Source organism: Zootoca vivipara, chromosome 1, assembly GCF_965207765.1.
Source record: "Zootoca vivipara chromosome 1, rZooViv2.hap1.1, whole genome shotgun sequence".
NCBI lineage: Eukaryota > Metazoa > Chordata > Lepidosauria > Squamata > Lacertidae > Zootoca > Zootoca vivipara.
The window spans coordinates 83538332-83559869 of NC_142582.1; the positions used below are offsets into that span (position 1 = coordinate 83538332).

Genomic DNA, 21538 nt, shown 5'->3' on the forward strand with positions numbered 1-21538 from the left:
TCCTTCACATGCTGTATGGCTGCAGACAGGAAATTCAGACAACATTACAGAGAATCATATTCCCACTCCAGATGAACACACATGCAAAAAGCAACACAAACCCATAAACTTTATGGCATAAAGAATTCAAACTCATCAAAATGTTAACCATCCTGACAAAACAGCAGAACGGCTCCCTCCTCCACCAGATGCATATGAATCCTATAATAATGGAGATGTGTTTGCAAGCTGCTATTATAAGAAGTGTGCAGGTTTTCCTGGCTGGTGGGGAAGGGTTTGAAGAAGATGACTGGATCCACAGTTAAAGTCCCTCGTAATTTTCGCTTGTTGGAAGAACTTGAAGAAGGTCAGAAAGGAGTAGGAGATGGTACAGTATGCTGGGGCCTCGAAGATGACGAAGACATGGCACTTACAAGGTGGATGGGCATGATTATTGGACCACCAAGGACAAATTATGGAAACAGAATATACAGCTTGAAAGTAGAGTGTGGGCCTACCGTAAATATCCAGAAGCACCTCCAACAATTAGATTCATAACTAAAATTAATATGAGCGGAATAAAAAATTCCAATGGAATGGTGGATGCACAAAGCATACCAGTGTTAGCAAAATGGCAAAATTCTTATAGCATAAAAGTTGTACTTCAAGAGCTAAGGCGTCTAATGATGTCCAAAGAAAATATGAAGCTTCCACAGCCTCCAGGACAAACTTATAACAATTAATTTTAGCTGAATCCCAAACTTGTTTTAAACAACTTCTACTTATGTTTAATGTCTTGATTCAATCTCACAATGCAAACCACCCACACATTAAGAGTTTCTGCTGGTGTACGTGATCTGGACATTTGAAAGAATATATATATTTGTATATGTATGCCCCATATGTTTTCAGGCACAATCAGAGAGAGAGAAAGGGCAGCACAATTATTTTTCCTCTTTACCAAGGCACTATAATTTTAAGCATAAACTTGAAGTAGCCTAAAATTGGAGCTCCGGTGTTTCAAGACGAAAGCATGACAGGAAGTGTCAGGTTGCTGTGGAATAATGTTTCAGAAAACTTTCTCAAGAAGAAAAAATACAAATGACATGCTTTATGCATCTTGCTTTAGTAAAAGAGCTGCAGATAAAATTGTTTCAGTAGCAGGTACTGCAAATACCATTGCTCAACTTGTTTAATTTTTGCAAAGGTGTGGGTGCTGACTGCTAGTAGTGTCACAAAATACGGTCAGGATTGTTTTGATACTTGTGTTTATAAGATGGGGAAATGATTTTCTTTTAAGCGGCTCCTGTGTGTTATATGTAATGGACATTGCAAATATTTGTTTACAGTCTTTGTTCTAATAAACCATGCATTTAAGTTTTAGTGAAGCAAAACAAAAAAGGAAAATAGGTGTATGGATATGTGATTGAGAATAAAATTAGTCTTCAAATGTAAATAAAATGTGGAAAGTAAAAAAGAAGTGTGCAGAATCCCATAATGATCTCAACTGTAGGAACCCATAAGTTCTATTCAGGCAGGAAACATCTTAACTGGCACCTCTTTCCTTTGGCATCTTTTCTGTTGAGTTTGGTTTAGTGCCATGATCCCTAGCTAACAGGACCAGTGGTCAGGGATGGTGGGAATTGTAGTCCAAAACATCTGGAGGGCTGAAGTTTGGGGATGCCTGGTTTAGTGCTACACTGTTAAGTTGATCGTGGTGGAAGCTGCTACTAGTAAGAAGTTCCTCTGTAGAGAGCCAGTGTGGTGTAGTGGTTAAGAGCGGTAGACTTGTAATCTGGGGAACCAGGTTCACGTCTCCGCTCCTCCACATGCAGCTGCTGGGTGACCTTGGGCTAGTCACACTTCTTTGAAGTCTCTCAGCCCCACCTACCTCACAGGGTGTCTGTTGTGGGGGAGGAAGGGAAAGGAGAATGTTAGCCGCTTTGAGACTCCTTCGGGTAGTGATAAAGAGGGATATCAAATCCAAACTCTTCTTCTTCTTCTAGATCAAACCAGCAGCTATTATATATCCAAATAAAGGATTTTCCTGTCTGTTGCAAATACATCATATGAATGTTGACGTTCCTCAGGCTGACCTAGTCTGAAAAGTTCTGATTTGCCTCCAGACTGACTTGAACATCCCAGGTAAAAATTTCAGTTCAGGTTTCCCTCATGTCCTGGGAATTAACTACTTCTGCACCACAATTCTTTCAGTACCTGATCCATTTCCCAGGCCCTGCTTGATCCTGTTATCTCTGTATCAATATATCCCTCCTGAACTTGAACTTCTTTATAAACTTATAAGCACTCTGACTTTGCCCATGGAGTTTTCTTGGCAGGGATACTGGAGTGGCTTGCCAGTTCCTTCTCCAGGTGGATCACGTTTAGAAGATCAAACCTATCCATTCTGAAGGAAATCAGCCCTGAGTGCTCACTGGAAGGACAGATCCTGAAGCTGAGGCTCCAATACTTTGGCCACCTCATGAGAAGAGAAGACTCCCTGGAAAAGACCCTGATGTTGGGAAAGATTGAGGGCGCTAGGAGAAGGGGATGACAGAGGACAAGATGGTTGGACAGTGTTCTCGAAGCTACCAACATGAGTTTGACCAAACTGCAGGAGGCAGTGGAAGACAGGAGTGCCTGGCGTGCTATGGTCCATGGGATCATGAAGAGTCGGACACGACTAAACGACTAAACAACAACAAGCACTCTGAGCATGGCAAATTCTCATTCCTTCAGATTAGTCCTAAAAGCCAAGACTCAGACTGCCAGATCCCATCCTCAGAATCTGGGAACACTCATGATTGCTTTGAAACAAATCCAAAGTGTTTTTTTTGGGGGGGGGGAGAGGAAAGCTGGCTTTAGGAGAACAAGAATAGGTGAAGAATAAGATTAGGACAAGGTTATTGAAGAGCATTTGACTTAGTCAACTGCAAAACATGGCACTCTCAGGTCTGACAGGAGGTCTGACAGGAGATAAGTATATTTTTGTCTAGAAGCCAAGAATATTTAGGGCCAGTTCAACAAGCACAATGGGGCCTCCCCTCCAATGCCCCCCAATTGTCTCTGTGGGGTCAGAAGAACCCCTAGAATAGTGTGAAGGGTGAGGATACAGACAGAATTACTTGTTTCCCCCCTCCAGGAGCAGAACACTGAATTTCTCTCATTCACAAATAAGGACACAAACAACAACTAAGTCAACTCAAGTGCCATAAAGTAATTCTTGGAAATATTCATGCTCTGAATCTAGTATGTATAAATTAGAACTTTGGTTACAACATTTCATCCAGGTCAAAGTCTTAATTTCTTATTCTAGAGTAGATCAAACAATGTCTTTCCTGCCAAATAATCATAATTCCTCTATTACTGTTGTTATGAGATTTCTGATCTCCATGTAAGGGTTATAAATAATGGAACAGGACTTAGTAATTGGTCTCACCAGTTATTCTGTGTTAGCAAAGTCACTCAAATAACAAAGGAGAAAAGAAATCACGATAAAACTATATTTCAGAAAAGCTGAACAAAATTAGTATATAATTTGGAAAGGAACAGAGAGGTGCTGTCGTTCTTATTTCAAGCTTTGCATTTAGCAGGAAGGTGTTCAACCAAACATACAGGGGTGGGGAGATATCCCATAGAACCTCACAGCCAATTAGGGCATGTGCCACTTCAGCAAAGATCGCCTTACTCTCCCTCCTTGCTACTCCAACCTTGGCTAGTTGACTTAACCCTAGCAAATTAACCCTTTAATTGTGCACAGGGTGATCTTCTGCTGTTGCACTTCTGCTGTTGTGGGTGGGTTGTCCAGTTAATAGCATAGAGCACTCGAAAGCAATGCAACAAAAAGAGGGAACAAGAAGTCCCTGCCAGCCAGGTGTTGAATGAGCAGATTCAAGAAACATTCTGCAAGAGCATCCATTACCTCTCTGATGGAGGCTGAGGCACTTTAAACAGAGAATTTGCAGCATCTACCCAGATTATAATCTGAATTCCTTAGGAAAAGCCATGACAGTTTTATAAATCCAATAATTGTATAATATGGGTATTGGGATATTCAGATGCTTGCATATGTGTATTTTGGGGTTCATGTGAGCCACAGGCGGGTAACCAGAGTTATAATGTTAAATCTGAGAAAAAATAGGGTTAAAGAATATTCAATAGCCCCCCCCCCCCCCCGTCTTAAATCAAATAATCAGAGCCAGGGTTTAGAAAACTGCAGTTAATTTATTTCAATTGATTTATACTTCATCTTTCCTCGCAAAGGGAATCCAGGGCAGCTAACAAATCTGTAATTTTAATGATACAAAATAACAAAAACCAAAACTATCCGCTTTAAAACACCAATAAAAACACACATAACAACCATAATAAAACAGAACAAACTAGACTACTCTGAGACCTTTGTAGAAAGAAGAGTGAGACCCAAAGTGCAATGGGCCATCTTTCTTTTTTCGTGGCTGCAGTTAATGCTGCTATTTGGCAGTGACAAGGCAAATCAGAATGACAGTGCCCTTTCGCCACAGAGAAGACGCATCCCTGTGCTTCAGAATGCCTCCATGTTAAGGGCCCTGGAGTTAATGTTTACCTGATGTTGCATATACTGCAGCAGCAGCAGCAGCAGCAGCAGCACACATGACACCCACATTGATGGCAGCCGAATCTCCAGCCGTCAATTTACCACACACATCATAAGTCAGGGAGACCTCCAGTGCGCTGCCCTCGGAGTGCTGGCTCCAAGCCGCATCTCTACTCGGTTTGCACCATAATCTGCATATTTAACAGTTCACTACAGAGCATAGCCAAGCCATAAATCCCTTGCTGGGAGCGGCACTAGGCTCATTTGGCATGCTGCACAGACAGCTTGAAGCACTTCTGCTGCCCCGGGCAGTTGGGAACTGCCCCTCCTTCCCATTTCCCAGTCACGTAGTTGCACATGAAGGAAGCAGACAGGCGACACTCCCTGTCCCTACTGTTTTGCTGTTACTTCTTCAGCAATTACTGCAGGCCCATCCTATCTAGGCCAAAGCCATCGACCACACAGCATGGCCGCCTCTTTGTTTTTGTTCCTTTTTTGTGTGTCTTCAGGCACTGGCCACGTCAGACTCTGGAACTCTTCATAACAAAGCTTTTTTAAACAGGAAAGCACTCCCAACACCATCAGTCTGCCTTGGACTGAGACTTAGTTTCCCAGTTGCCAGAATAGTACAAGGTTTGCCATCAAATATATGGGTTCTGTATCAGTGCCTTTTAGCTGGCTGTGCTTCATGGTCTGTCTTTTGGTTAGAGGGCCAATGGTTGGGAAGTACTTTTTAATGTGGTAGTTTCAGCTGATGGTTAACAGGAATTGCTTCATCTTCCACTAGGCTCATCCCAGCTTCTCTTTGGCTCTAAGTTCCCCTCAGCGCCAGTAAAAGGAAGGAGGAGCAGAATATGAAAACCAGCTCAACAGCTCCAGTAGAAAACTCCTCTGTTGTGCCACAAACCCACTCAACGTCAAGCTCTGCCTTCCATGACGCAAGCCTGCTCCTTCCCTACTGGACTTTAGCTTTCCTCCTCACCCATTTATACAGCTTGGCCATATAGCTAGCTAGCTAGCTAGCTAGCAAGCAAGCAAGCAAACAAACAAACAAGTTCTCATTTCAGGGAAGATTTGACAAACCTTTGCTCTTGAGGTGCCCCCCTCCCCCCCAAATACTTAAATTTTCCAAATGTCAAGAGAAATTTCTGAGAGTCTTGTCTTAACCTTCTATGCCTAGTTTTCTTATCAATGACCCAGTTGTCATCATAGCTGCCAAGTTTTCCCTTTTCTCGCGAGGAAGCCTATTCAGCATAAGGGAAAATCCCTTTAAAAAAGGGATAACTTGGCAGCTATGTCATAGGAACAGATTAAACTGCCTTAAACTGTACTAAGTCAGATTTGGTCTGTCCAGCTCAGTATTGTCTACACTGGCAGACAGTTCTCCAGAGTTCCAGGCAGGAATCCCTCCCAGCCCTAACCTGGGGATGTTGGGGATTGAACCTGGGACCTTTTGCATGCAAAGCAGATGCTCTGCCGCTGAGCTACTGCCCTTCCCCTGATTCAGACATTATTTTAGGCAGCTTACTTGCCCATTCAATTGCTGGTAGCAAGCGTGGCAAACCTTTGGTCCTCCAGATGTTGCTGGACTGTTCCCGTAATTCCTGAGTGTTAGCCATGTTGGCTGGGTCTGATGGGAGTTTGGTCATTAATATAACCAATAACTGAGCAAAAGACTGGACAACCATGTGTTGTGAGGTTAGATAACCTGGGGGTACTGTGAATTAAACACCAGCTTCCTGCACCACTGGAGCTGCTAGTCAGAGAAAAGAACTACAAGCAGTTCCAGCAGGGACATTCAGACAGATGCCCAAATCCACCTGCTCTGGGAAATCATGTGACACTAGAGGACCAACCAAAGGATATCAAAACTACCGGTTTCCCTCACTGTGGGTCCTTTGTTGTTGATACCCAGATTCTTCCTCTGTGCCATCAGATTGTTGGTATTTGACCTGCCTGCCTCCCAAGATGGGCGGGGAGCTCTAACTGTGCCCATTCCAGAGACTAGCAGAGAATGCTAGACCCCTTATCATCTTCATTCTTTAACACTTGATTTAACCACACAAAAAATTAAGCCCTGTGTAGATAGAAAAAAGATAAGATAGTGATGTCCCACAGGCTCACGATCTTAACAGACACAAAATTAAAGGATTGGGAGGGAAGAGAAAGGAAGTAAAGTGGTACCTCTACTTACGAATTTAATGTGTTCTGAACACACATTTGTAAGTCGAAAAAAATTGTAAGTTGAATCCCATAGGAATGCATTGGGAGAAAAAATTCGTAAGTAGAAGCAACCCTATCTAAAAATTCGTAAGTAGAAAAAATGCTATCTAAACCGAATCCAAGATGGCGGATGGAGCTCCATTCGTAAGTAGAAACATTCGTAAGTAGAGTTATTCGTAAGTAGAGGTACCACTATAGGAGCAGCTGTTCTTCCACTGCCTGGTGGATGGAGACAAGTTGTCCCCTCCCCGCCATGATGCAGCCCCTCAATGTCTTGTTTCCCCTGGCTGGTGGCAGAGCCCAGAGCATATTTCCCTTGAGATCTGTAGTCCCAAGACTGTGCCTTACTTACCTCCAGGCAATACATTTTAGTTTGAATGTAGTTGTCACAGTCCTGTGGTTTTTTCTGTATTTCATTTACTTCTGAGTGTGCATTTGTGTGGGAATCTGATCCAATGTTTGTCAGCCATGAAGGACTAGATGGGGCTGAGAGGCTGAAACTTGGACGACTCTGAAGAGAGACGAGGGAGGTGTTGTTGGTGAGGAGGCTGTCTGATACATGTGTGCAGGCCATCATGAGTGGTGTTACTCTTCTCCTAAAATACCAGATAGTAGCTTGAAGGTGCTCCTTGACCCATTGACCCATCACATAGATATTTATTAAACTTTATTTGAAAATTTACAATCCGCTCTTTCATAACATACACCACAGCTCACAACATATAAAATGTGACTAAATCAACCTATAAACATCTGCAAGGTGCAGTTAAGAACACCAGTACATACTGAATGGTGAAAAGAAAAAAATTGTATTATGAAGGCCCACCTAAGCAATATAGTTTTCAGAAAGTGATGTTCCTCTACTGGTAGGGAGTTCCACATTTGTAAATATTTGTGTTCTTTTATCACATAGGTTCTCCATATGCTTCTGTCTGTCTGTCTGTCTGTCTGTCTGTCTGTCAGAGTCTCTGCTTCAAGCTGAACATCGCAGTGATGACTTGCAGGGAAAAATCCCAACCAAATGCAGTATTTGTCAACATATAACATTTCACGGGAGTGGGGGAAAGCCAGCCCCATATTTTCAACAATTCTTTTGGGTTGGCAAAAGAATCCAGTTAATTGAAACAAAATTTTAAATTGACCCAAAAGAGGGAAATTGATGAATGAAGGCGTCCTCATATGAACAATCAGTGATTTATTGCTGAGGGGTAGAAGGGATGCTGAGCACATGTATCTTTGCTCCAGTTTAGGAAAATAACTCCTTTGTTCTCTTACGTCGACGCTAATGAAAACTATTGTTAATTGTCAGATGTTTTCAAAAAGTTTAAAAATAAATCTTCGATCAGGGTGGCCTTTCAGAAGCCTTGGCAGCAATATCTAAATTGTGGCCTCTGAATTTAAAATAAAGGCCTAGGTTGCTGAGGCAAAAGGGGAGACTCCAAAAATGCTAACAATGCGAACATATTTTCTTTAATAACTTAAAGGACTTTTGGTAACCAAAAACTGCATACATCCCAGCAAAATGAATTGAGGGTGTTCAGCTGTCAAGTTTTAAATCCCCTATAACTCAATCGTAGTTATGTTACTTGGAATTAATTTCTCTCTGCTTTCAGCTGGGTCACCAGGATGGTGAAAGTTGTGGAAACCAATCTTTATGAGGAATGGTGGAAAGAGTTGGGATTTGGGCATGTTTAGTTTGGAGAAGAAAATGTTGGGGGGGGGGGTATGATAGCATTCTACAAGCATCTGAATGGGTGTCATGCAGAAGGTGGAGAAGACTTTTGGTCTCTGTTGCAGGGCTAGACCCAAGGAGTGGGAATGGCAGGGAAGCAGGTTTGGGCTAAATATTAGCAGAAACATCAAAACAATAAGTCCTCCTAGTGATGCACCAATAAAACTGCTAGCACATTTGCTATATGGTTTCAAACTGGATGGGGAATCATATGTTGAGATTCTGGCAATATTCTACAGTTTTATGATTCTAATAAATAGTAAACGATAATGGAACAGACTGCCTTGGGATGGGAGGTCAGCAGAATCTCCTTTGCTGGAGGCATTTAAGTAGTCTACTGTAGACTACTAAAGACCCACAAAAACATGTTTGGAAGCAAAATGTAGCAGAGATACAGGGGAAAGGATTCTTTTTTTCTTTTCTTTTTTAAAAAAGACAATTTATTAAATTTTCCAATTAAACACATTAAACAAAAACAAAACATTCAACCACACACACAACAACACATAATAAACACAAAATTTCCTCTTTTTAGCATCTAATCAATTATTACAATTTACTTTGCTCTGCCGAGCTTTGACTTCCCTCCTTCCCCCCAATCGGTTTTCTTATCCACTCCTATCTCGCAGTTCCTGTATTCCTTCTACTTAAAGTCAATTCGTAGGATTTATTTCAGTCCTGAAAGTGTCTTTAAACTTCTACAGTTCTTCTCCATATAGTCCACAAATTTACTCCAGTCCTTTTGGAACCTTGATTCTCCCTGGTTTCGGATCCTGCTAGTCAGTCTTGCTAATTCCGCATAGTCCATCATTTTCGTCTGCCACTCTTCAATCATCGGTAACTCCTGAGTTTTCCATTTTTGGGCTATACAGGGGAAAAGATTCTAAGGCAGTCACTATGTTTTATCCAGAACATGTTGATTTCTATTTCTTATTACCACCGAGAGAAATTTTGCCACGGCCAGGGTGATTAACATTTGGCTTATCTTCGAGAAGATACTTGAGATAGAAGGTCTCAGTTGTACCCTGTATTGGAGACCTTGCTCTTTGCAGGCAGTCAGACGAGATAACTTCCAAGGTCTTTCCTAACTTTTTAATTCTATGGTTCTAAGCCCCAGTGAGGTAATACTTTTCTGAACAACTGCCCACTGATCCTGTAATGTGCAATGATCCAATATGTACAGTGCCATATTTATAGTTAAAGCAGAGCAGTATCAAAGGATATATGGAAGGCCGCAGGTGAATTTCCAATAATAGCAACAGTGCATTTGCTAAATAAATAAATAAATAAATGTGAAATATTCATGAGAGATGCTGATGCAAAATGGCAGATTTAATATACATTGTAGTGTTGAATTGCATTGCATGGATGTTCAGAATAATAATAATAATAATAATAATAATAATAATAATAATAATAATATTTATATCCCGCCCATCTGTGTATTGCTTGGGAAGGGGGTGTATTATAAAATCTCATTCCTTTTTTGTTGGTAAATAATAATAGTGTTATTAAGTTTCATTTTAACAATATTAAGTCAAATTAATTTGAATAAGAGATATTTTCATAAATGCATAGAAACATAGGTTGTCCTCACAGTGTTTGATATTACTGTGTCATTCATAAAATAAAGCAAATTTCCTGCTCAAAGTATTTTGTCTATAACAAGGGCAATTAATGACATTATTATATATGATCCATCATATTTTGATTCACAGTCTTCCATATAAATTAGGAAAGAAGGATGCATTATCATATTACAGAAAAACAATATCTGCCTCTCCAATAATCTTTACAGGGTCAAATACCTTATAAAAATTGTATTAAAAATTCCTTACCACCTCTTTATTGGGGAGGATGTCAGAATCTTATTACTTGATCCATCTCTGGTGGGGATACCTAAAAGCTTAGAAATTTTGGCTGGAGCATTATGCAATCCATACTGATCTACCTCACAGAGATATTGAAAGGGAACCAGGATTAGCTTTGCTGTCCTTACTTAGAGGGTGCAGCAAGGATCTCCCTTATAAGAATCTGATAAACCAGCTCCCTGTGGCAACATGCATGGAGCTGGTTTACATTGGAAAGATGCAGATAGATCTACTATCTCCAAACGTTATGATAAGATATGGCACTTAGCTTTGACTGACAAACTTAAACAGTGATGTAGTGTAGAGTGATACACGGAGCAATGGAAGAAGGAGAAGGAGAAGGAGAAGAAGAAACTTTTGATGCTGATTGCTTTATATTTATTTCTTTTATTAACTCTCACCCAGAGGAAACTAGACCTCCTGTAACTCATACATCTTTGGGGCATGGTTATTTAACTAAACATGCTGCTATGATTTTCTGCCTTATACATGTTATTTTGCTTTGTAACTAATACCCATACCAATACCCATTATTTGTTGTTTGTGTTGTTTCTTCTGTTTCCTCTTAATAAAATTTATATTATTATTTTTTGACAACAACAATTTTATTTATACCCTATCCACCTGACCGGGTATCCCCATTCACTCTGAATTGCCTCTGTTAGTTTTGCCAGTTGTTAATCTCCTTCTTTATGCTCCTTAGAAAAATATAAAACTCTGGAGAATCTTTTGATATAGGATATTCTAAAGACAAAGGATGGATTTTTGTGTGTGCTTTCATCCCATTCCCCTTGTTGGGTCCTTTCCAACATTGCAGCCACAATACAAAACACAATAATTCACAAACAGTGACATTCTCGGCAGTGTCAAGGAATCCATCTTGCACACAATCCCTTTGTATGTGTGCAGAGCATTTCCTGACATCTAAGAGAAAACGGCAGTAAGCATATACGGAGCACTGCTGCTGAACTGGGTGCTCGCTAAGCAAATGCACATGAAACTGCTTAGCACATGTCAAACCAAATAGGACTGGGGGCTGATGAACTGCTTAAAGAAAATAAAAACCCAAGAGAAACTGATAAAGCAAATTCAGTGGAATATACCAGAATAACAGAAAATCATCACTGTGAGGGTCATAAGGTCTATGGTGATAAAATCCAGGGCCTTCTGAATAGCAGGTAGGACTGCAGAATCCTTCTTGCAAAGCCACATAGCTTGCAACACCAGCTCTCATATTTTCTAGCCCTAGCTAGTCCATCAAAGTGTGTGATGATGGATGGATGAATTTGTACATTTTGGTTTCCCTCAGTTTCTCATTTTTCCCAATCATAAGAAAACATATTCACATTCTCACTTGTTTTTATAAAAAAAAGTCCTCATGAAAATGTACCAGCAGTTTAGTGTGCATTTCTTTTATGATACACATTTATATATGTAATTTTGCCTAATATATACATTTTTGTATGCACTTCCCCTAATATATGCATTGTGCATGCTATTTTCACTAATGGATGCACAGACATTTTTGTGCACATTGTTTTGTTGGGGAATGGCAGCAGCAAAATCAGAAAAGTGCAAATTTCAAAGGATAGGATTCTGCCCTCACAGTGTTTGCATATCCTTCTGAAAAGAGCAGAAGTGTGGACTAAACCAAGGTATCCCTCATCCTTAGGGTTGCCAAATTCTCAAAAGTGAAAATCAGGACAAAGTTGTTCAGCCTTTTGGGTGGTGGTGGGGACATCTCTCCCCCCCCCCCCAGTCTTTGGGCTTTTGGGGGATTTTGAAAACATTTTTTCTTTTAAAATCACCTCAGTTGACATTTGTCTAGGTTTTCCCAGACATTTTGCCAATTTGGTGAAAATCTGCCGGGATGCCATTTTGACAGTCTGATTCCTGGACATGTCGGGGAAAACCCGGACATATGGTAGCCCTACTCCTTCTTATTTGTGACATGGATTCCTAAACAATGCAGAGAATAAATGTGCATTATTATGTTTTGCCTTGAAGTCATAGAGTTGGAAAGATCCTGAAAAGCGAGATGGATGGAAAGAGCTCAAAGTATTCAATCCTACTGCACCAAAAGAACCTCTGGTCATTCACTGTCTAATCACAAAATTGGCTTTGCTGCCATTTTGTATGTACCTTCTATGGGCGTGTATCACTGACAGAGTTTTGTCGAGATCTGCAGTCCTTCAAGTGGATTTTCAAAGTCTTCAATCAATGGAAAGTTGCTTTGTTTTATATTGTAATTAATATTGTATTATTTTTATTGTACATTGTGCTTGATATATTATAACTTCTCTTCTAGGGCCTTCTCGGTAGTGGCGCCCGCCCTGTGGAACGCCCTCCCATCAGATGTTAAAGAAATAAACAACTACAGTATATGACATTTAGAAGACATCTGAAGGCAGCCCTGTTTAGGGAAGTTTTTAATGACTGATGTTTTAATGTATTTTTAATCTTTTGCTGGAAGCCGCCAAAAATGGCTGGGGAAACCAGGGGTAGAAATAATAATAATAATAATAATAATAATAATAATAATAATAATAATAATAATATATTGTTGTTGTTACTACTACTACTACTACTACTACTACTACTACTACTATGGGTTGTGAACTGCCCTGAGATCTATGGGCATAGGGTAGCATACAAATTGAATAAATAATATTGGCAATGTAATGCTGAAAACACCTATTTGCGGGTTATGATGTGGACATGTCCTATTTTATTTTTGGTGAGAAATTACTATACATATCAGCTGTGTTTTTGGCAAAATCCTTGACATTTATGGATGTTCATTCACTCTTCAACTGCATTCCTGTGGTGTGGGGACTAATAGATGGATAACAAAAGTGGGTTCTCTGAGACCTTATGGCGGCTAAGTGACTCATACTGCAAGGCTACAATATTTCACTATCTAGCATCCAGTGGTTTGTGCACATGGCTTAGAATAATCAATTTCATTTCAAGACCTATTTGGACATTAGGGCTGCTATCTATATTAATTTGTGCATTTAAATCAGGATTGATGGGATCTTTTTATAGTTTATGTCTTCTGGGAATGGTTTTTAAAAAATAATAATATAAACAAATACATTTTCAGTTGCCTCTAGGCACCCACCACAGTTGATACCGTCCAAATTTACCAAGGGTGGATGGTCCAGAGAAATCCTGCTTCCGTGATATGAGGTGACATAAATCCATGGATTACAGGAGGGCCAGCAGACTCTTCTTTGAAAATTGTAGCAATCAACTAGGTCTATGGAAGGCCGTCTGCCAAATATCCTGGTTCCAAGTTGTTTCAGGTCAGCAGTCAGCAGCAAGACTCTGAACATGGCCCAGTAAGAGTGGCTAGTGCATTTCTTTCAGCACAGGTGAAATATTTGCATTGCTGGGTGGCCCATTCAGCATCCAAATGGCTGGATTCTGCACTAGCTGTGACGCCTACACCAGGTACAAAGGATAGCCAATGTGGGGTTGAGGCTGTGCCAGACTTGGGCTTCTCATTGCATAATGTGTCAAATATCTCAGGGATAGGAAAGGAAACAGTAACCGCATTAGTGAGACTGAAGAATGAAAACTAGGTGCGGATCTTTCTCACATGCCCCCCTGGATGTATTTATTTTGTTTTTGCATGTGCTGTACCTGGTTCTCCCCCTCTGCATTTTATTTCTGTGAGGTAAATTAGGCTGAGAGATAGTGGTGTTCCAAGGTGACCCAGTTAGCTTTGTGGTGGAGTAGAGGTTTGAACCTCTAGAGGTCTCTCAGGTTCCAATCAGACACTTTAACCATCACACCAAAGCAGCTCTTCTCAGAAGGGTTAAATATGAGTCTTCTGTGCAAGTATGTATATAGAAATAATGGGAGGGGAAGAGCAATCCAAAACACATGAAGTACATCAGCACAACTGACTCAGGAAGGGGAGAGAGCTTTGCATGTCAAAGTTTTCCACAAGGCGTCAGCTGTTCTTTAACCAGAGTGGCGCTTTACAGGCGTCATCCTAGTTTCTTTCCCACTGTGGGAACTGAGCCTTAAAAAAAAGAGGGGGAAAAAACCCTGTTTTGTCTGTAACCAAGGAATTAAGGAGATGGATGAAGGCAGCCGAAAAGTGTGACAATCTCCTAAAGACTCACAGATGGAGAGCAGGCTCTATGAGATGAACTACTCTGAACGTTCACTTTTGAATGAGTGCTTTCTAAATGATCAATACGCATTTGAAAACCCCAGATTTTACTACTATTTCCCCTTCCCTATTATGTTCTGCTCCCTTCCCCAACCTCAAAATGCTTGACTATGGGAAAGGAAATAGTGGGTAGTTAAAGGCTCCCTTAACACACCAGAGGACCCACACAACCTCCTCCTTAGGAGGAACTGACATGCAGAACATCTCTTCCTACAGTGAATCATGGGACTTGACTACAAGTCCTATGATCTCTGACAGGAAACAATACTCTCTGTGTTATTCCCAGCAAATGAGAGATTGCATGGTGCCTTCTCTTAGGCGGCAGTTGACATGTGGAACATCATTTCCTGTTGGAGATCATGGGGCTCATCCCAGGGATATGCGCTGATGGCACATGAGTCAACATCTTGATTAAAGCTAAGCAGGTGCCAGTGTGGTTGGAGCCTGGATGAGTGACCACCTGGAACCACAAGTATGCCACCCAGGTGCAAGAAATGTGAGATAGAGATATCTAACTGTGTACAATCAAATGGTATGTAATTTTTGCTAAATAAAAATAAAACAAACCCTGGAAGGTTCATCCAATCCATTTCTGTAGAGGAGGAACCCTGTGGCAGCTGTCCTGTGTTGAGGGAATCTGCTGTCGGTTCTCCTCTCGACCTTTCTCAAGGTGAGGCTTGAGAAGTAGAAGGAATGACAGGGAGAGTGGGCTGTGAGCTCCAATTCTCTCATAATACCAGAACTCCTGGACAAGTGGACATCCAATGGACCTCAGTGTTGGAAGATGCAGGACAAACAAATTAACATACTTCTTCATACAGTGCATAGCTTAACTATGGAATTCGCTCCCATGAGAGGTTGTGATGGCTCCCAACTCAAATGGCTTTAGAAGATTAGGCCATGGAGGGTAAGTCTTATCCATGACAAGTAGGCATACATCCATGACTACTACCTCCACTGTTGGAGGCAGTATGCCTCTGAATACCAGTTGCTGGGAACTGAATGTGCAGTGAGTCCTGCTTGCAGACCTCCTGTAGGAATCTGGTTGGCCACAGTGAGAACAGGATGCTGGACTAGATAGGCTTTTGCGCTGATCCAACAGAGCTTAGTGGTGGGGCTGTGTCTTCCTCATCCTGAAGCTGCTCAGTAACAGAACAAATTAGGAACCCACCACACTTTGGGATACTCTCCAAGTACTTCCCCTCTGAATAACTGCTCTGTCCTGGAGACCACATCTCCCATAGTTCCCAGGTCACTCAGATGAAGTATGCCTAATTACCCTGTAAGATGGGGAAAGCCTTCTTTGTGGTTACACCCCCCTCTCCCTTGAGCATTCAGCTCCAGCCGAGCAGAATGTTTGCAGATCCAGTGTTGCATGTAATAGGCCTTTTCAAGCTGTTCTCCTCCTCAAGGAGCCTCTGCTGGTGGCAAGGGAGATGGGAAGGCTGCAAATTGCCTCACCACATCTAAAGCCCCTTTCTTAGCAGCCTTGGCGAGATGAGGAGAAGTTAACAGCAGTTTATAATTGCTGGCATATTTGGAGTGTGTAAACACCAAGGAGGGGAGAGAGGATTTTTTAGGGTGGTCCAAGTGAGCAGAACTAGGGCAAAGGGAAGGGAAACCGAGAAGACTAACAACGCAGGCTGCATAAAGTGGACAGATTCTGTGAAGGGAGGTTGGCCATTTCAGACAATCCTTCATCACTCCTACAGCACCCAGGCACATCCACTTTAGGCCTTTTGCAATGAGGCTTGTGCAGATGAAGCCACCAAACAGGATACCAGGGAGCATCTATGCCAGCCTTCACCCGCCTGGTGCTGTCATGGTTTTCCAGACTACAACTCCCATCAGTCCCAGCCAGTATGGCCATGCTGGCAAGGATTGCTGGGAGTTTTGGTCTAGCACATGTAGAGGACACCAGGTTGGTGAAGACCATAAAAGAGCCCTACTGGATCAGGTTAAAGGCCCATCTAGTCCCGCATCTAGTCCAACCCCATGCCTATGAGACAGGGCTGGCATGTCCCCCTTTTGCTGCTTGAGGCTTAATGGGGATTGCTACCCTGCCACCACCAATATAACCTACCCTGCTGTCTTTGCCACCAGCATTGGCAACAATTTCAGGAGACAATGTGCTGAAATTGTGTAAGAATCTGCAAGATCTCGTTGGTACTGGCACTACTTCTTTGCCAGCGGGGCAAAGGGATGCCCACTGCTTTGGGGACTTTTGCCACCTGAGGAAACAGCCTCACTTTGCCTAATGGCTGCACCAACTCTGCTATGGGAAGCTCACAAGCAAGACATGAATGTCACAGCACTCTCCCTACTTGTGATTCGAAGCAACAGGCATCCTGCCTCCAACATAACCATCATGGACAAAATTAGCCTCTAGAGAGGTTGACCGTGTCACCACCAAGCCTCTCAGGCTTGCCAATTGGAAGGTCGGTAGTTCGAATCCACGCAACTGAGCGAGCTCCTGTTGCTTTGTCTCAGCTCCAGCCAACCTAGCAGTTCCAAAGCATACCAGTGTGAGTGGATAAATAGGTACTGTTGCGGCGGGAAGGTAAATGGCATTGCCATGCGCTCTGGCTTGTCATTGTGTTCTTTGCATATAGTCATGCTGGCTACATGACCCAGAAAAGCTGTCGGCGGATAAACACCGGCTCCCTTGGCCTGAAAGCGGAGATGAATGCCACACTCCATAGTCAAATTTGACTGGACTTAACCGTCCAGGGGTCCTTTACCTTTAACCGTGTAAATCCCATGGTGTAATAATATGAAAGAACCACTGAGTGGGTTGTGCTCCCTGCAAAATCCCAATAACTCATTCAAAAGCAACACCCACTGCCCTGAGGAAAGAGTTCACTCACTCAGGAAAACGTAACACAGAATTTGATACTGTAAGTAATCACATCGCCTATAAGCATAGTCTCAGCGGTTCCAGACCACAGTGCAACTCAAAGTTAAGTGTGCTTAAGACAATTGATTTCAAAGGAGTAATGTGCTGAGTTGAACTGTGGGATTAGACCCCAGTTTGTCTCATGATTGTGTAACACTGAGAGGCCTCGCGGAGCATGTGCAAAGCATTTCTATTATCACTGAGTAAGCACAGTTCACATTTTGTGGAATTAGTGGCTTGGTCTTCCAAGTCAGAGACGGCTTCCAGCTTGAGCCCCGGCAGTTCTCTTTTTAGAAAAGAAATCCGCATTGTAAATTACTTGGGAGGATAGAATATACAGATAGCGACTGATTTGCATGGGCTTTACATTCCAGACCCCCATGCGCGTTGGTGGGGCCCACATAGAGCCACCTTGCCTCGTTCTGCCCCTGCTCCATTCTGCCCCTTTTTGTGACATTTTTAGGTCACTTTGGGGTTCAGCACAATGCGTGCACGTGTATGGCACATATTGGTTGCATCTAAAATGGTAGTTGCCTGTAATTTAAAGCAGCTCATATGCTTTATATTGCGATCTTGCAAGCATCCTTACCCTTTGGATATCCAGAGGTTTGGATAAACAAAGTATTTTCAAAGCATCACATTGTCATCACTGATTGTTGATGGCTTTGACTGAATATTGGATAGCTTTGATTGAATGTTGGGTAACAGAGCCGTTAACTTACTGGCCCATCTCTGCCTTGGAGCTTCTTATGCCATATTTACTCCAAAAGTTGTCAATCAACCTTGTGGTTTTCATCACCTGGATGAATGAATTGGCTCCAAGGAAAACGGGGAATGAGAAAACTGCTTAGCATCTGACCGAATTTCAAATTGCCATGTCTGTTACCATTTTCCTATTCATGGAACTTGACCTGACCAGGAACCTCTCTCATAGGTTTACAGCTGTATTGGATTGAAGCTCAGCAGCTGAATCTTGATATTTTGCAGAGTGTCATCCAACAGCAGGCTTCTCCTTTCAGCAACTTCTCTATCAGCACCAGGCAGGTCTCCCCGTCTCTGACTCCCTCACATTAGGCAAATGATTATTGCTGGATGAAAGGATGTGGGCAGTGTGGAAAGCAGTTAGTTGGGTGGGGTACAAATAAAAAAAATATTTTTATTTTTATTGTTATCAATTCCTGACTGAGGTCTCTATATGCCTACAAAACATTACATACATAGAAACCTTTTGGTTTTTCTATAGGGTATATAGTACATAGCTTGAGGAGGGTACTTTTACCATGAGGCCTACACACATTTCTCGTATGGAGTATGTAAAAAGGGTCCCCGAAGAATGACTCAGAAAGCTAGACGAAATATAGGAGCCCATTCTCAAGATTGAAAAATAAAGCCTCATTCCTGAAAGCCCCATTTCAACAAGTGACTCTGTGGAATCTCATAAAGGAAAGTCAACTTAGTGGCAAGATTATTTAAATATTTGTTCCTCGAGGAGCTCAGCGCAGTGTTTTACATATATGCGATTCATCCTATCCTCTGACAGAAACCATGATAGGTTATGTGTGAGAGAATATCTTGCCCAAACCCAGTCAGCTTCCCACAAGCATCCGGTTAGCTACTGTCATAGCAGGATCCTGGACTAGATGGGCCATTGACTTGATCCAGGAGCGCTTTTCTTATGTTCTTGCACTCTAGCTTTGTAGCTGTGGAAATATACAATGTTTTAAACACTGTAAACAAATGACAGTGATGCTTCAGGACCTGGTTCAAAAATTGGAATCAACAGCATTCATTTTGTTCCTGTTCTTCACAGAGTTAGGCCTGAACCTAACCACTTTGTGCTTATTATGTTGTTTGTTCCAATGTTTTTAACATTTTTTCCTCTTGTAAGTTGACTTTTGAGGGCTTGCCTGAAAAGGCACAATAGAAATATGAAGGAGAGACTAAACCACAGAGATTTCATCTCAACATCTTAACAAGGTCTTCTTTCCTCAGATATTCTCCATTGGCAAAGTCACTGCTTCCATAATTGCAACTGACTCATCCCTCCCCTTGCTGAGGCAGTCCACAACTTCAGTTCCTCATTCTGTCACCACAAAAATACAGAAGTTCCTATTAATCAGCGCAGCATAAACTATAGTTCATACTCCAGTCACCTCCCTCATCTTCTCCGCCCTCTGGCCTTCAATTATCACACCCTATTGCTTGCACATCTATCCAGAACTCTATCACAAAAAAATCATTCACCCATCTCCTATAATTCAGACCATGCAATGTCCTGCTCTCAATCTCAACACTGGCTTCCTATCCTCCGCATATTCAGTGCAGGTTCAAAACGCTTGATTAAGGTTGTGTAAAGTTTCCCCTTCTTTTTACCAGTATTTTGTTTTTGGATTCCATTTGTTTATAGCGCCGAAAGTGTTGTGCATTTTGTGTTTCCCCATTTGTCAAAATCCCCTTTGTTGCATATTTTATTCCCTGCCATTTTGTTTTCTGTTGGTACACACTTCCATCTTTGATTTTGCTCTGAGGGGGTGTCTTTATTTTATTGCTATTATTATTATTATTATTATTATTATTATTATTATTTCCTAGTGCTGCTGCTGCATGCATGCAGTGGCCATGCAACAAAAGAAAAAATAGCGGCGGCAGCCATTTTGGTTTTGCTAGAATGTCCCAGCCATTGGACCCTATTGTGGCATTGTAGCGGAGAAAACAAGCTGCGATGAAAAATAGTGTTCCCTTATTGGTGGCTGCCATTTCTCTCCAGGATGCAATGTCCAGGGACTTCTATGTCAAACAAAAGGATGGTTGCCCAGGACAGTTGCCAATGCCATTTCCTGCTACCACTCATTCCAAATAGAATGACACCTGTACAGGCCCATATGTTCCCCTCTGCATTTGTTTTGGGATGTATAGAAACTGAACTGAATGGGCCCCATTTGGATAATTTTCCCAACTATTCCTCAACAAATGCACACACCTAGGTAAAAAAAGGTAAAGGACCCATGGATGGTTAAGTCCAGTCAAAGCAAAGGCAACTATGGGGTTGCAGCACTCATCTTGCTTTCAGGCTGAGGGAGCCGGTATTTGTCCACAGACAGCTTTCCGGCTCATGTGGCCAGCATGACTAAACCGCTTCTGGCGCAACAGAACACCGTGACAGAAGCCAGAGCGCACGGAAATGCCGTTTACCTTCCCGCCGCAGCGGTACCTATTTATCTACTTGCACTGGTGTGCTTTCAAACTGCTAGGTTGGCAAGAGCTGGGACAGAGCAATGGGAGCTCACCCCATCGCAGGGATTCAAACCGCAGACTTTCTGATCGGCAAGTCCAAGAGGCTCAGTGGTTTAGACCACAGCACCACAGGCATCCCTATTACCTTTACACACGTAGGCACGGGTTTAAAACACTATAAATAAGTCAGAAATTAAATCATTACAACAAAAGAGGGGGGGGAAGCCTATGTAAAAATCCATATACTGTAAATTCCTTTTTTGCTCTCTGGCGTCATCTGGTGTTGTACGTTCATAATACATACAAAACATATTATTGTGACACATGTCACAATAGTTGAGTCCCTATCCAATGTATTCCTGTCTCTGGCCTTCACGTTGCTAATTCTCCCACCCACACAACTGCCAGAAGGTTTGTTATAACCCCAGTGGCAGACTTGGGGCTCTCAAATTTCAGTAGTGCCCTGTGTGACACAATAATTTGGCACACACCCCAGCCTCTCACACTCTACAGCATTGTGGTGGCACCCTCTACGGCGCAGCACCCTGTGCCACCACACTGGTCTCTCCACCCTAAAACCGCCTCTGATAACTCCATTCCTTCCACTTATGTACAGAATGCCCTCCAAAAGCACCTGCACTGTTCCAAATTTCTTCCTTCATATCTTCCCAAGTCCACATCTTCTGTGAATCCTTAGCCTCAAATCCTCAGTTCTCATCTCCTACTGAAACTCTACCATTCTCCCATACCTTCCCTCAGTTGTGTCCCTCTTTATCAAATTATAGATTGCAAATTCTTTGGGACAAGAGTTTCACTCCATAAAGTGCTGTCTATGTTGATG

At 42.1% G+C, this 21538-nt stretch overlaps 1 pseudogene; it reads left to right on the top strand.

The window, feature by feature from the left end:
* Positions 1-272: 272 nt before the first annotated feature.
* LOC118087661 (ubiquitin-conjugating enzyme E2 variant 2 pseudogene) lies at positions 273-1459 on the top strand (annotated as a pseudogene).
* Positions 1460-21538: the final 20079 nt, after the last annotated feature.